Genomic DNA, 15,421 nt, shown 5'->3' with positions numbered 1-15,421 from the left:
TCAACCCCACAAACCGAGAGATCATGACCTGAGCCGAAATCAAGAGTCAGACACTTAATTGACTGAGCCACCCAGGCACTCCTACAAACTATTTCTTAAGGAAAACATAGATAAATTAGCATGTGCCAAAATTTTAAACTTCTGGTTTCTAAAAGAAACAGTTAACAAAATAAAAACACGAATCACAAACTGGGAGAAAATATTTGCAATATACACTTTTGACAAAGGACTTGTATTCAGGATATATAAAGAACTCTTAGAACTTGATAATAACAAATAATTCTTTTTTTTTTTTTAATGGGCCGAAGATTTGAATAGACACTTCACAAAAAAAGAATCATGGATGGCCAATAAGCCCATGGAAAGATGTTCAGAATCATCAGTCACTAGGGAAATGCAAATTAAAATCACAATGAGATACTACTACACAATTATGACAATGGCTAAAATTAAACAGACTGATCATAGCACATATGGGCAAAAATGAGGAGCAAATGAGCCTCTCATATTTTGCTGGCAGTAATGGTTAAAGGTACAACTACTTTAGAACACACAGCACAGTTTCTATAAAACTGAACATGTATTTATCATATGACCCACTTCTAGGCATTTACCTCCTCTGCAAAATGAAAACATATTTCATAATAGTCCCAAGTTAAAAAAAAAATCTCAATGTCCATCAAGAGTTAAGCAAACTGAGATATATCTGTAAAATGGAACAGTACTGGGCAATAAAAGGAATGAACTACAGATACACAAAATCTCATGTATGAATCTCAAAAACATGCTGAACAAAAGAAGCCAGGCACAAAAACTCATACTTTACAACTCTACTTATATGAAACTCTAGGAACTAATCTAATTTATAATGATAAAAACAGGTAAGTGATTGACTGAGGCTGGATGTGGGCATGGGGTTGACTGCATAAGGGCACAAGGGAAGGTTGTGGGGCAATAAATATGTTCTACAGCTTGACTGTTACACAGCTGTACGTATACTTCTGCTAAAATTCATCAAACTTGTGTACTTAAAATGGGTGTATTTTATTGAATGTAAATTAAATTTTAATAAAATTGAAACTTCTAAGGATAGAGTATTCCTAAATATAAATGTCATTGTAATATTAATTTCATCTGTAACGAAGATATTACATTTGTAGAGAGCTCAGAGGTCTTTGTTATCAAGCCTTTTCCCTCTATCATTCTCCCATACAGATTTTTCTACTAATGGCTAAAGCAAAAGTAGCAAAATTTCAATTTGAGAACCTCTGAAAATCCACAAGGGCACAGTGAAAAGGTTCAATTATTAAAAAATCAAAAGGTTGTATATTAGAGTGTATGGGAGAAAGGGTAATGGTTACTGGTGGCAATAGAATTGATTTGGCTTTCCCAACAAAAGCTTGATGACTCAACCACTGCTGTTCAAATGTCTAGGAAAGCTGACAAACAACCTCAGTTTAATGGTGACACTAACTTTCTGCCACCCCTGCACATCTCTTCTTCTGCTTTTCTGTTTACAATGAACAGTTAGCTCCAAAAGAAAGAAAGGAAGAAGCTGTCAGGTGACAAGCACATAAATGAAAGGACTTAAGTATTTATATGACTGTCCTCAGCTTAGTCCTCAAAGGCTAAAGCTAACATTTTTCCCCCCTGAAAACATATTACAAGCACCACTTTCAAAATTACCATGAATTTCTTTGAAGCTGCTGCCTGGGCCAGGAGGGAGAAATATACACTTGCATACATCAACCAGCCTAACCACAACCACTGCAATATCGAGTGAGCTGACTTTGCTAATTGTAATGTGTAGAGGTTGGAAGACACAGCATGGACTGGCTGAATTTGATGGTGAGATGATAGATGTTTCCAGTTGGCATGTAAACTCTGCTTTAGCCGCAGGAAGGGTGTGGTAAGTACAGAAAAGAAAAACGTTTCAGACACAGGACACCATTGGGAATTGGGGGTGCAAGGACTAGATAAAGAGTAATATTTATGACTAGAGAGAGGCAAATGATATTTAAGGATTCTTTCTGGCCTTAGGAAGGGCTTTGGGGGTGTGTGTGAAATAGTTAATGGGGATTAAGGAGTACACTTGCTGTGCGGTGCCTGTGTGACACAGCTGGTTCTGACTTTGGCTCAGGTCATGATCTCGTGGTTCGTTGGGTCTGAGCCCCTCATTGTGCTCTCTGCTGTCAGTGAGGAGCCTGCCTCAGATCCTCTGTCCTCCCTTCTTTCTGCCCTTCCCCCGCTGGTGCATGTGTGCACAGGCTCTCTCTTTCTTTTAAATATAAATACACATTTTTAAAAAATTTAAAAAAAAAAAGGAGTGCACTTGCCATGATAAACACCAGGTGATTTTTTTAAAAAGGGCTCTGAGGAAAGACTAGCATTGAAACCCATGGTAGAGGAAGAGGGATTTAATGATTAAGATGATGAATGAGTCTAAGAATAAAATGGGCAAGGATTGTGCTGGGGATAGGGCTATAGCTTAGGAGGGATAGGACAAGAACTGTGACTAAGGCTGGGACTTCAGAGTTATCAATCAACCAACAACCATTTATTGAATAACTATTCTGTGCTAGGCACTTTTCTAAGTGCTAGAGAGATTGTAGTGAACAGGCACAGTTTATCTTCTCTAGGGAGGAGTGGAATGAGAATATATAATAAATGTTAATTTCAGAAACCAATAAATATTGTCAAGAAAACGAAATAATTGTTAACATAAAACAGGGAGGGAACAGTACAGTCTACTGTAACTGAGGTGGTCATGAAATGATGCAGAAGGAGGTAACATCTGAGCTAAGAGCTGAATAATGAGGGTCAGTCTTGTGAAGATCTGGGAAAAGGCCCCCCAAACAAGAAGTCAAAGGTGTGTTCAAGTGAAAGACAGAAAGAAGGCTAGTATGGCTGGGGCACAGTGAATGTTGGGGAAAGTATTGGGAAATGAGTTAGCGAGGTGGCCTGAGGCCATATCACATTAGGCTTTCTGTAAGTAAGGAGTCTGGATTTTATCCTAAGTGTAAAGGAGAACCTCTGGGGGTTCTGAAATAGTCAAATATGACAGCATCTGATTTATCCTTTAGAAATATTTATACCAGCTGCCATGTAGAGAATGGTGAGGGGATAACAGGAGCAAGGTGCATGAACAGAGGAAGGCCAGCTAGAAGGCTGATAAAATGATCCAGGCAAGAGGTGATCATGGCTAAGATTACAACAGGCAGATTAGCAAGTACTTGGAAGAAAGGTATTTTATCCTCACAAGAAAGGAAGGAGGAACTGTTGAAAATTGTACATTTGGGGTATAATACACATTTACTTCAGTAATAGTAACTCACTTTTTCAATAGGGCTGATCCTTCAAATATTTAACCTGGTATATCAACCTGGAAGGGGACAGAACCAGGGTTCTTGATCCTGTGGCCAGAAGAAACAAGGTAAAACATCCAAGAGTTCTGAGGGGGAAAAGGGAGAATTTTTTAAAAAAATTTTTAATTGTTTATTTGAGAGAGAATCTGAGTGGGGGAGGGGCAGAGAGAGGAGGAAGAGGAGGGAGAGAGAGAGACAGAGAGAGAGAGACAGAGAGAGACAGAGACTCTCAAGCAGGTTCTGTACTGTCTATGCAGAGCCTGATGAGGGGCTCAAACTCCCAAACTGTGAGATCATGACCTGAGCCGAAATCAAGAGCTGGATGCTCAACACACTGAACCACCCAGGCGTCCCAAAAAGGGAGGAGGGAGGATTTTTTAAAGGTCTATACTATACTTTCTATTGGCTGTTGCCAGGTTTAGTTAAATAAGAATCCAAAAGCAATAACTTTAAAGTTTTTTCTTACTGTTTTCCCTTGATTTCTTTGGAAAAATATCTCTTACATAAGTTCAACGTAGCCTTGGTTGAATTAAGAGGAAATGGTATCGTCTGAATTTTGATTAGGACTGAAAGAGGTAAGTAAACACACATAGGGATGAGGACATGGTGATGGCAGGGGATCCAGAACAGCTCTAGAGCTCCTAAACAGCTAGACAGAAACAAAAGAGGAACCCAGAAGGGTAAGGGCCCACTGGCATTGGGGCATCTTTTATTTAACAGAGGATTTCAAGAGAAACTGAAAGAATCTGGCCATAAATTGAACATGCAGAATGAGAGGTACTCAGTGTTCAAAAGTGGGATCATAGATTTTATCATTCTAGTTTTCAGTTCTTAAAAAACCTTTATAACTTTCAGTGACCAAAAAAGTAGTCTATTGTCCCATTTCTCTTGGGGTGGGGGTGAGGGGGCGTGAGAGTGCAAATGAAAAGAAACCGGTGGCTCCACATATAAATAGAATGGGACATACATTTCAACAGAAGTAAACATCACATGTCTCGGTGGGATTATTGCATTAATATTTTAACAGTCTCTACTAAATATGATTACATATTAGGTGAACTCATAAATATGTCAGATCTGATTAGTGAACATGGAAGACAGGAAGGGGCAGATTTGTCAGCAGAAGGAAAGTTCACATTATGAATCTGACTTGTTTCTAATAACCAACAAGAAAAAGCTCGCAATCACTTCAATTCTTTCAAATAAAACTCACTAGAAATGAACTCACAAAGGTCCCAGTACATATGATTATTTATAGACTGGACACCTGCCAATTTTCTATTTACTAATTATAGGAAAAGCCATATAAAAAATTCACCAAAATCAAAACAAAGCCATTTTTGATTATTTCCAGGTTTCCAGGGTAGTTAAAGAGATCAGATAGTCACTTAGCATTGTTAGGTTTCAAAACCAGGGCTCTTGTTTTTGCAGTGGGTTCCCTCATGCAACTTCATAGCTTCCAGGGCAATAGGTTCTTTTGTTCTAAACCAAGAAACTCACAGCAGTTTAATTTACTGCTGCATTATTATAGCTACTAACTACACACACCTCCAAGGCTGGTAAACCCACTGATGTAGGCAGTGCCACCTTAAAAGGATTTTTGGATGGGTCTTAGTGATGGGGGGAAGAAAAGGACATAATGTTTAATTATAAGAAATGATTGAAATAGGCACAGACATACCCCGGGTGCCTCTGCACTGCAGCAAGCTCTAAACTTGTTATCGTTAATGGTTTAAATTTCACTGTGCTAATCATTTCAGGACACAAGCCTTTCTTGATAATCTAATGAATTATTCCAACATCCTTCAGCAAAAAAAAAATCCTCCATGACAGCACTAATTACAAGACGTTTTCCCAGAGCTTATGTAAAATATGACAGAGCAGCAGCTTAGGGAATTGCAGAAAACTGCTTCTAATTTCCACTGAGAAACTGACAAACACCTCTCTTTCATCTCTCCCAGCTCTCAAGTAAGATTTAACTTTCTCATTTAGTTAATTACCGAGTGAGGATCATCATTTCCCCGGATCGGAGCGGCACAGAGCCTTTATCGTGTTAACTTGTGAACTTGATCGATGGCTGCTGCTAAAACTTAATAACTTCACCCCCTGGCAAATTGTAAGATAAATATAATAGGAGAAACTCTGACAGTAAAAACCTGCCAGAAATGAGCGCTGTGTTTATGTTTCTTTGCAGGCAGCAAAAAAACAACCGACAGCTTATTACTGGTTGCGTGTTACTTATATTTAAAAGACTCCAGGCAGTTAACTTTCTACGTACTGTTAAAACTTTGCTCACAAGATGGGGGAAAATGGGAAAAAGCACCAATAATGCAGACTTGGAGAAGTGAGGAAATAAGAAACACAAACAAGGAGAAAGGCAAGGCAAGGGAACAAATACACTGTGTAAATTCTTTTAAAATGTCATGTTTATCGTATAAAATGTCCAACCTGCATAAATAGGCATGAAATCCTTAAAAAAAAAAAAAGAATTCAGGAATTCTAAGGCACTATATGAACTATATCTAGGAGCAAAGCAAGAGAATTTTGCTCACTCACATTTTTTCAATGACCGTAAGTCCTCGCCTTAAGAATTCAATTAACTGTATAATTCCTTGATCTCTTTTCAAAAACCCCTGCAGCTAGAAAACCATTCACTAACTATACCATTTAACCCTTTCTTAAATGATCACACTATAGGTAGGAAAGGGATAACTTTGTCTCGAACACTCACTTCATCTAATCTTACAATCACCTTCTACACCTAAGGTAGCTAGCGAGAAGGACATAGTCTGGAAGTTTTTTTGGTCAAACTTGAATCTGTACTTGGAATTTTAACATTTAACTGTAACAGAGTTGGTATCACAGCCTAGTATAACATGAATTTTATGCCTTTTACAACCAACAGTACCAAGGGCAATAAAGAAGGTACAATAATGAGGTGTAACAATAATAGAATGGCTGTTCACCAATGCCAGTTCCCTCTATCCCCCAAGACTGATAACAGGGCTGAAAACAAATCTATGTACAAATTGCCAAGTCTGTCACATTGACCACCCTCAGAGTATAGAAGATTAAGAAGAAAACAAAATAGGAACTAAATTTTGGGGAGGCAGAGAAAGGAAGAAAAGGTCTTATAGGACCTAGAGTTTGAGCCTAACTTGTAAGACTATATTTAACATCCATTGTGTGCTATGATAGTGCCAATAGCTGAAAGCTTCCTTCTGTAGTCCAAAGGGCCACCATTTTGAAAGTTAAAAGAATTTGGAAAACTAAACATCAAAAAACAAACCAGATTCATACTCGCTAGAGGGTCAAATCTGATTCTTCCATTTTGTTTTGTTTTAATTTTCAATAAATAAGGACCTAGTGGGGTCAAGCAGAGAAAGACTAATTTGTTTTTTAAAAAACACTGGGGTGCTTGGGTGGCTCAAGTCGGATAAGCATCCAACTTCAGCTCAGGTCATGATCTCGTGGTTTGTGAGTTCAAGCCCCATGTCAGGCTCTGTGCTGACAGCTCAGAGCCTGGAGCCTGCTTCAGATTCTGTGTCTCCCCCTCTCTCTGCCCCTCCCATGCTCATGCTCTGTCTCTCTCTCTCTCTCTCTGTCCCTCAATAATAAATAAACGTTAAAATTTTTTTTAAAAAAATCATTTATAATAGATACACTTTAGACAATGTGAAAAATATAGAAGCACAAAGAACATAAAAACTGCCCATAATCTCCACCATCAATAAATAATTTTCACATTTTGGTGGGTAAATATCTTTCTGGTCTTTAAGAAATATATACTAGTCAATTATTTGATGTATGGGGGAGGGGGATGTTTCTGTGCCATCTAGAGGATTTTTTTGTCTGTAACATCGAATTAATCAGAGCTGGGAAAATTTCTCTCCTTTGCCTCAGACAAGTCAAGATCTGATCCTGGAGGATATGGAATTACAGATCACTGTGACTGTGGACAGGAGGAGAGAGAAGAGGAAGAAGAAGAGGGAAAAGGAGACAGGAGAGGAGAAGGTTGGAGCAAAGGAAGAGGGGGAAGGAGAGGAGAGAGAAAGAGAAGGGGAAGAGGGAGGAGAGGAGAAAAGGGAGAGGAATGACCAAAGTGTCTGCGGGCAGGGGAGACAGGGGGCACTTGAGAGCGGGTAGGTGAGAGACCTGAAAAGAGTGAGGAGAGATAAGCAGGGGTAGGGGGAGATGGGAAGGGAGAGAAAGATAAGGCACAGAAGAGATTGGGGGTGGGGGGGGGGTAAGTAGAGTAGGGGTGAGGTGGAGAGAGATGAGGGGGACAAGAACAAATGCAATAGGGACCCAGCATTACCAAGCTCACCTTCAATATGCTCGTTGGACAAACAGGTCCTCTCCCACACAATAAACAATAAACATCAAGAAGGAGAGGAGATGAAAAACCATTTTCTGAAACCACTACTTAATGTTTCAGGCAGAGTAATAAAGTTTAATTGTCTGGAATCTGGTTGCTCTTTCTGTAAACTTCCTCAGATAGAGGTTGCTCATCGGGATGTTAAACAATGCTAATATTGCCAAAATAAAATTTCTGTGATGGAGAAAGTTTAAACTAAGAGTCTTCTCCCCAACTTCCCCCTCACATCCTCCCTTTATTTTAGCAGCAGAAAGTTTACGTTCTACCATAAATAACAGGGAAGGACGGGGGCATTGGCTGCCAAAGGAAAACAGACACCCACTTAAAGCACAATTAAAAGTACATGGGAGAAATACAGCCAGTTTTAAATAAAGAAAGAAAAAAACTACCCCCCCCTCCTCTTTGTGCTCTAATCCTTACATTTTTGTGTCCAATAAAAAGGTCTCCATGATTTGGTAAAACTTGCTCCTGAAGAACGCTTTTGAGAAGGTATATCTAAAACCTGGATTAGGAAAATACGTTTTTTGGAATAGGATCTTAAGAAGCCAACTCAACTTTCCAGAAGAAATTCAACTCTTTCCAAATGCTTGTTAATGCATGTTAAATGCAGCAAGAAATAATCCTATGAGGCGGCAGCACAGGCCTCTCTTAGCTGCAGTGAATGAAGTAAATGACTTGTAACTTCTGGAAGTCTTGGTTATCTGCAGGTAAAACTTTAATAACCCTTGGAGCATCAAGGGACTAAAGACATTTCTCTCTGGAATACTTGGGTAATTGTTTTCTTAATTTATCCAGGAGAACCTTAGTTTGGATGCAGCATCTGTTTTTTTAGCAGAGGTGATCAAAATAACTTGTTCAGATTCACATAAGTTCAGACTAAATTTCAAAATGCAGTTGTTATGTAAAGTGAACAGTTTTTTTCTAAAATGAAACTTTGGCCCTTCCACTTTTTAATGACAATAAAACTCCAGGTCAATGACTAAGACTAAATGTTAAAGATCAGGACTGCTTTGTACAGATGGATAAATACATTTTCTACAGCTTTCAAAAGTGGTTTTCATAAGCACCATGACCACAAGTGCCACACTGAAGCTAGTTCAAATGTCATTGTGAAGGAATTTATGTTTCTGTAATGGAATATCACAAAAAATGATCCCATAATTTGGCACTGATTCTATCCTAGCTCTACCATTTACTCAATGTGTGATCTTGGATAAATTACTTAACCTATCTGTGCCTCAATTTCATCATCTATAAAAGGGTGATTCTTACAGTAATCACCTAGAGGTAAGGTTAATGTTAGGATTAAAAATAAAATAATACAATGTAAAGACATTTAGAAGAGTACCTGGCACATAGTAAGGGTATTAGCTGTAATCATGCTTTTAACTAGAGAGAACTGTAATAAACTTAGTTGCTGATTGTAATTAGCTTAATGCTTTATTAAATACAAGCTTCTTTGCTTTTATAATAATTTTATGTCTAGAAATCTTCACTTTCACACTAGATTTTAAACTCTGAAGGATAGAGATGATGACATAAGCACTTTATATCTGTGTAACAGCAGCTCAAAAATATTTGGTAAACTGAATTTTTAATCCAAACTTCTAGCAAGAGCAGATATTGCTTTTTGGGATTATAGCAGTAAAGCATATATGGAGTCCCCTTCTCTCACTAAACAAGGATGCTACTATCACTACATTGATGCTTTGTCCATAGCACTCTAACTTGGCAATCTTTAATCCATTGTTTTCTAAGATTTGTTTCGAAGTTTTCGTGTAATTCTGTAAAAATCTAAAAATCATAGTAAAACTTAAGTTCCAAAAGGAATTATGATTGACACTAGGTTGATGTTTCCATTAAATTTAACAGTTGGAGAGAAAGAAAAGAGCAAAAGGAAGACTTCTAAATATATTTTACAATATGGAAAAAAAGGCATGTGCACTGATTTTTTATTTCATTTTCAATCTTTCAGAGCAATTGCCAAAACATTCCTGTTAACACTCCAATTTAGTGAGGAAAGAACAATAAGGAAATTATTAGCATGGTAACAAGACTCTCAGTGCATTACTCCAACTTCTAAAATCCACCTTGTTTCTATCAAAGAGCTAACATCCTGTGTACAGAGTACATTTTGCCTCCTTCAGACTTAAAAAAAATTTTTGTTTAACGTTTATTCATTTTTGAGAGAGAGAGAGCAAACAAGTAGGGGAGGGGCAGGGAGAGAGGGAGACACAGAATCCTAAGCAAGATCCAGGCTCTGAGCTGTCAGCACAGAGCCTGACGCGGGGCTCGAACCCACGAACTGTGAGATCATGACCTGAGCCGAAGTCAGACGCTCAACCAACTGAGCCACCCAGGCACCCCGCTTCCTTCAGACTTTATACTTTGTGTTAGTGATTAGCAAAGGCAGAGCTAGAGCTGAAACCAGAATGAAATTCTGTTATCAGCACTCACTCTCCTCTCTCTCAAAAACTGGCAGAAAAACTATTACCATTTGATTCTGTTTGAAGTTTATTTATACTTCCCTCACAGGGGCACTATTTTTATGGGATTTCATGGGCCAGACAGAGACTGTAGATTTTGGTATTTCTGAGGAAAGATTTAATTTTGAGGATCACAAAAACTCCCCCCCCCCCCGCCCCCGAATAGGACAAACTTCCACCAGGGATTTTGAATGTGTATTTGTTGGGGATAGAGGTGGCAGATGAAAACGAAATCAGGAAGAAATGAAAATCAAGAAGACAGTTACTTCCACAATGTTTATGCAGTTGATTTAGAAGGAAATCATATTCTTTCTCTGCAGAACTTGGCTTTTCTTAAAGTATGAAATGGTGTCTATAAAGTTATTTCCCGGTTTACTACCCCCACCTTTTTTTTTTTTTAAGCTTTTTTAAGAAAAATTGTTTATTCATCTTTGAAAGAGAGCAAGAGAGAGAGAGAGAGAGAGAGAGAGCGTGAGCAGGGAGAGGGGAAAAGAGAGGGGAGAACAGAGGGTCTGAAGCAGGCTCTGTGCTAACAGCGGCGAGCTCAGTGTGGGGCTTGAACTCATGAACCACGAGATCATGACCTGAGCCAAAGTCGGACAGACGCTCAACCAAAATGAGCCAAGCAGGTGCCCCACTACCCTACCTTTTAACTTCAGCTGGCTGTGATGTAAACTCACCTAGAACACTATAAAAATGAAACTCAAGGGTGCCAACTTTTTCTCATGAAATTTTTCTGTGTATCAAATGTTCTGAAATTTACATTATTTTTATTTTCTGTTTAAGGAATACATACCCAACTCTGATACCCTGGAAATAAAACATTATGAAAAGTTTTCTTGTAGTTGACAGACATATAAACTGCCCCACAGCAAAGCATGATGACCCAGCCGTATCACTAATTACCTATGTGATTGTGGGCAAGTTTCTACTGTCATTGGACCATATCTGTAAAATGAGTAGGTGGACAGAATAATCTGAGGCTCAGTCTGGCTTTTGTATTTTGAGTCCATATGATTCAGTTCCATGGTAAATTAAAATAGAGCTGAGTAAATAAATTTAAAAATAAAGATTCATCCTTCATATTTTCTTACTAAAAAATTAACATATTAGAATTTAAGTATGTCCCTCAAGTGAAAAGAGAAATATTTTTGGGGTGCCAGGGTGGCTCAGTTGATTAAACCTCTGACTCCTGATATTGGCTCAGGTAGTGATCTCTCTCTCAGTTGTGAGATCAAGTCCCATGACAGGCTCCATGCTGAGCTCCATGCTGAGCATGGAGTCTATTTGGGATTTTCTCCAACCCCCCCCCCATCTCTGCCCCTCCCCCACTTGCATGTGTGTGCACGTTCTCTCTCTCTCTAAATAAACATTTAAAAAGAGAAAAAAAATATTTTTCATAATATTATTTGGATAAGCAATATATTCCAGAATCTTAAGAACAAGTCAACCTTTTCTAAAATGAACAAATTTTTTATTTTATTTATTAATTTATTTTAAAAAGATTGAATTTTCTTTCTTTTTTACATTTACTTGAGAGAAAGGGAGAGAGAGAAGGAGAGACAGAATCCCAAGCAGGCCCTGCACTGTCGATGAGCTCGACATGGGGCTTGAACCCACAGACCCTGAGATCATGACCTGAGCTGAAAACAAGAGTTGGATATTTAACTGACTAAGCCACCCAGGCACCTCTAAAAATACTGAATTTTTAATGCAAAGAAATGTTACCATTTTGAGTGACAGGTACACAGGTAACATTATTATTCTCACTTTTCTACAGGCTAAAATATTCCATAATTAAGAAATTAACACTTTAGGGGCATCGGGGTGACTTAGTCAGTTAAGCAGCCGACTTCAGCTCAGGTTATGATCTCACAGTTCGTGAGTTTGAGCTCCGCCTTGGGCTCTGTGCTGACAGCTCAGAGCCTGGAGCCTGCTTCAGATTCTGTGTCTCCCTTTCTCTCTGCCCCTCCCCTGCTCATTCTCTCTCTCTCTCTCTCTCTCTCTCTCTCAAAAATAAACAAACATTAAAAAAAAAAAAAGGGAAATTAACCCTTTAAAAGTGATAAACTTTCTCAGGGCTGACACTAAGTAGGAAGACCTAATAATGTCATATTGAAGTTTATTAACTCATTTCTTTCACGTTTACTCTCATTTCCTCCATCTACCTCTCTGTCCATAGTTGCCAGTATCTAAGATAATGTTTTCTAGAAAAATGTCAATAAATGAATGTATCTCTCTACTAAAAATCCCTTCGTGTGTTGGCAAAAAATTCTATCAGTTTAATACACCAACTTGTCTTATTTAGGGCCAATTCAAAATAGTAGGACTACATGAAGAGTCTGCAAATAGATATGAAAAACCTACTGGGATCTCTCAGCACAGTGCCCGCTTCAGATCCTCTGTCCCCCTCTCTCACTGCTCCTTCCCCGCTGGTGTTCTCTCTCTCAAAAATAAACAAACATCAAAAAAAAAAAAAATAGTGCTGGGTCAACTGATTATCACCTAACAACAAAAAACAACAACAACTCTTTACCTATACCTAATACCAAAACACACAAAAAATCAAGTGGACTGTACTCCAAATGTAAAAGGTCAAACCATTCAAATTTTAGAAGAAAACAGAATATCTTCATGACACTGGGGTAGGCAGAGATTTAAGTAGAATGTAAAATACTAACTATATGTGGCAAAGATTGATATATTGGACTATACTAAAATTAAGAACCTGGGTTCCTCAGGAGACATCATTAACAAAAAGTGCAAAAGCAAGGCACGGAATAGGAGAAAATATCTGCAACACATATATCATATCAAACAAAGGACTTTGTATCCAGAATTTACATAGAACCCTTATAAATCATTAAGAAACGTATATAAAATCACATAGAAAACTGGGCAAAAGGACCCGAACAGGCATATCACATTGAAACGGTCAATCAATGTATAAAAACATAGTCAATTTTAACTTTTAAGGGAAACTTAAATTAAAAAACACAATGTGACAGTGTGCATATATTTAACACTACTGGACTGTACACTTAGAAATGGAATCACAAAAAAACCCACAACAATGTAATGTGATTCTCCTCCACACCATCAGAATGCTCAATGAAAAAGCCAAAAAATCAAGTGTTGGGTAACAATGGAACTTTCACTCACATACTGGCAGGAGTATAAATTGGTACTACCAGTTTGGAAATCCCAATTCCCTTCCTAGATACATACCCAATAGGATACATGTATTCATTGTATATACTTACCGACAGATATATACAATTTTTCTGTAGTTATCAAAATCTGAAAGCACCCAAATGTTCATCTACAGCAAAATGGATAGATTGGTATAATGAAATACTACACATCAATGAAAAATTAAAAATTTACTACTATATGCAATGTGACTCTCAAAAACATTATGTTGAGTGAAATAAGTCAGACAGTAAAGAGTATGTATCACGTGATTTCATTTATATGAAGAAAAACAGGCAAAACTAATGACTGATGTTAGAAGTAAGGATAATGTTACCCTTGGGAGGGGAGTGACAAAGAGGACAGGAATGGGTTTCTGATAATGTTCTTTTTCTTTCCGTTCTTTTTCAACAAAACAAAACAAAACAGAAAACGAAAAAAAATTCAGTGGTGAGTGTTCAGGTGTGTTCTCACTTTGTGAAAATTCACTGAGCCAAATTCAGGGTCTCCTGAAAACTGTATTAGAAGGAGATGATTAGATTTATAGAAAGAGGAATGAGGGTGACTAAAGTCCTGTTTGATTATACTTAGTCCTCACCCATGTTTTCTGATATACAGGAAACTAAAGGAAACAGGGAGTTCTAATAAAGATTTAAATTTTTGCCACGTAACATCCTTAGCCTCCCATCTTTACTTGCGACCCCATGGCCACATACAGACAATTGTTCCCATATGCCACTACTCTGAACAAGGTTAGAGCTCCCTCTAGCACTTTTAACTAAGGAAACACCACAGGCCCTTCCAGAGCTGACACAGTTTGGCGCTGCCCATGGTTAAATGCAATATGGCGATTTTTATTTTTAATTTGCTTTAATTGTTGCTATGATATGAATAATTAATAGGCTGCTGAAGCCAGTTTTGTAAAGTTCACAATACAGAAAGCCAGGAGAGAAATATCTACTTAGAAAGGAGGCTTAAAAATGTTTATAACTGCTATAATATTAGGGAATTCAGAATATTTATTCATGATTTGTGGAAACATTATGTCTTACCAACAAAGAAACACGCTACCAAGCACTTCCTACTAAAAAATTCTTCTGGTCTTCATCTATTTTTCTCTTCATGGCTGCATAACTGTTTTATCTATAGTACCATATAAGCAAAGTAGGTCAGTGTTAGGAGAACCTTGCTCTTCAATGGAGAAGAGAAAGGTTTGGCTGTAAACACTTAACCTAGCTCCATCTATGCTAAAGCAAGTATTTATTAGCATTGAATAACCCCCTGGACAATAGAGACCCATTCCAATTGAAGCTTGTACTCTTTTCCCATGCTAGTAAGCTTCCTTCTTTACTGACAGACACCTTAACCACTAGAAATTATGATATCAATGCTTCCACTTAACAATGTCTACTTCGTGTTTAAATATTGCCGGAAAGTGTAATTTAGGTATGTTGTAACCCTATGCAGCCCAAACAGAATTTGAGCAGGCTCTAAAAGTTCAATGATTATGATACATACAACCATCTAGGAATGCAGCCAGAAATGAAAGAGACTTCATTTTTCATTATTGGATTTCAAATCTTCCCCACCCTGAAAGCAACAGTGCTTTTCAACACTCTTTAAAATAGAATTCAACGCTTGTTAAAATATAAATACAAAACCACCTAATAAATAAGTTTATTGAATCAAGAAGGGAGAATGCAAGAATGAAAAGGAAGAGAACGTAAAGAGTCACGTCCAAAGTAAACTCATTTTAGTGAAGACTGCTGTGTTCTTTGTTACTCTGTATTCTAAAATTAACAAAAAAATTTTTTTAATTATGATATGAAACAAACATTTCCTTATGAACTTTTTTTTTCTTTTTTAAGCATATGGATCCCTCAAGAAGTATGTCCATAATTAAGGGAGACTTAAGCAATTTCCAAGGGGAATTTTTACCATTTTGTTTTTTAGCATTCTAAATAAAAATTAATAGAAGTCAGTAGGATATCCTCTCTCAT

At 37.7% G+C, this 15,421-nt stretch overlaps 1 protein-coding gene and 1 non-coding gene across 8 annotated transcripts in view; both read right to left on the bottom strand.

Annotated features, from left to right (window-relative positions):
- BTRC (beta-transducin repeat containing E3 ubiquitin protein ligase) overlaps positions 1-15,421 on the bottom strand; it is a 179,236-nt gene that overhangs the window by 37,683 nt on the left and 126,132 nt on the right. The gene's annotated exons all lie outside the window — the stretch shown is intronic.
- Positions 10,021-10,105, bottom strand: TRNAR-UCG (transfer RNA arginine (anticodon UCG)). The gene has a single exon. It is a non-coding gene; the product is annotated as a tRNA-Arg (tRNA).

The sequence above is a fragment of the Acinonyx jubatus genome, chromosome D2 (genome assembly GCF_027475565.1).
Source record: "Acinonyx jubatus isolate Ajub_Pintada_27869175 chromosome D2, VMU_Ajub_asm_v1.0, whole genome shotgun sequence".
NCBI classification, from domain to species: domain Eukaryota; kingdom Metazoa; phylum Chordata; class Mammalia; order Carnivora; family Felidae; genus Acinonyx; species Acinonyx jubatus.
This window is presented reverse-complemented; position numbering and strand designations above follow the sequence as displayed.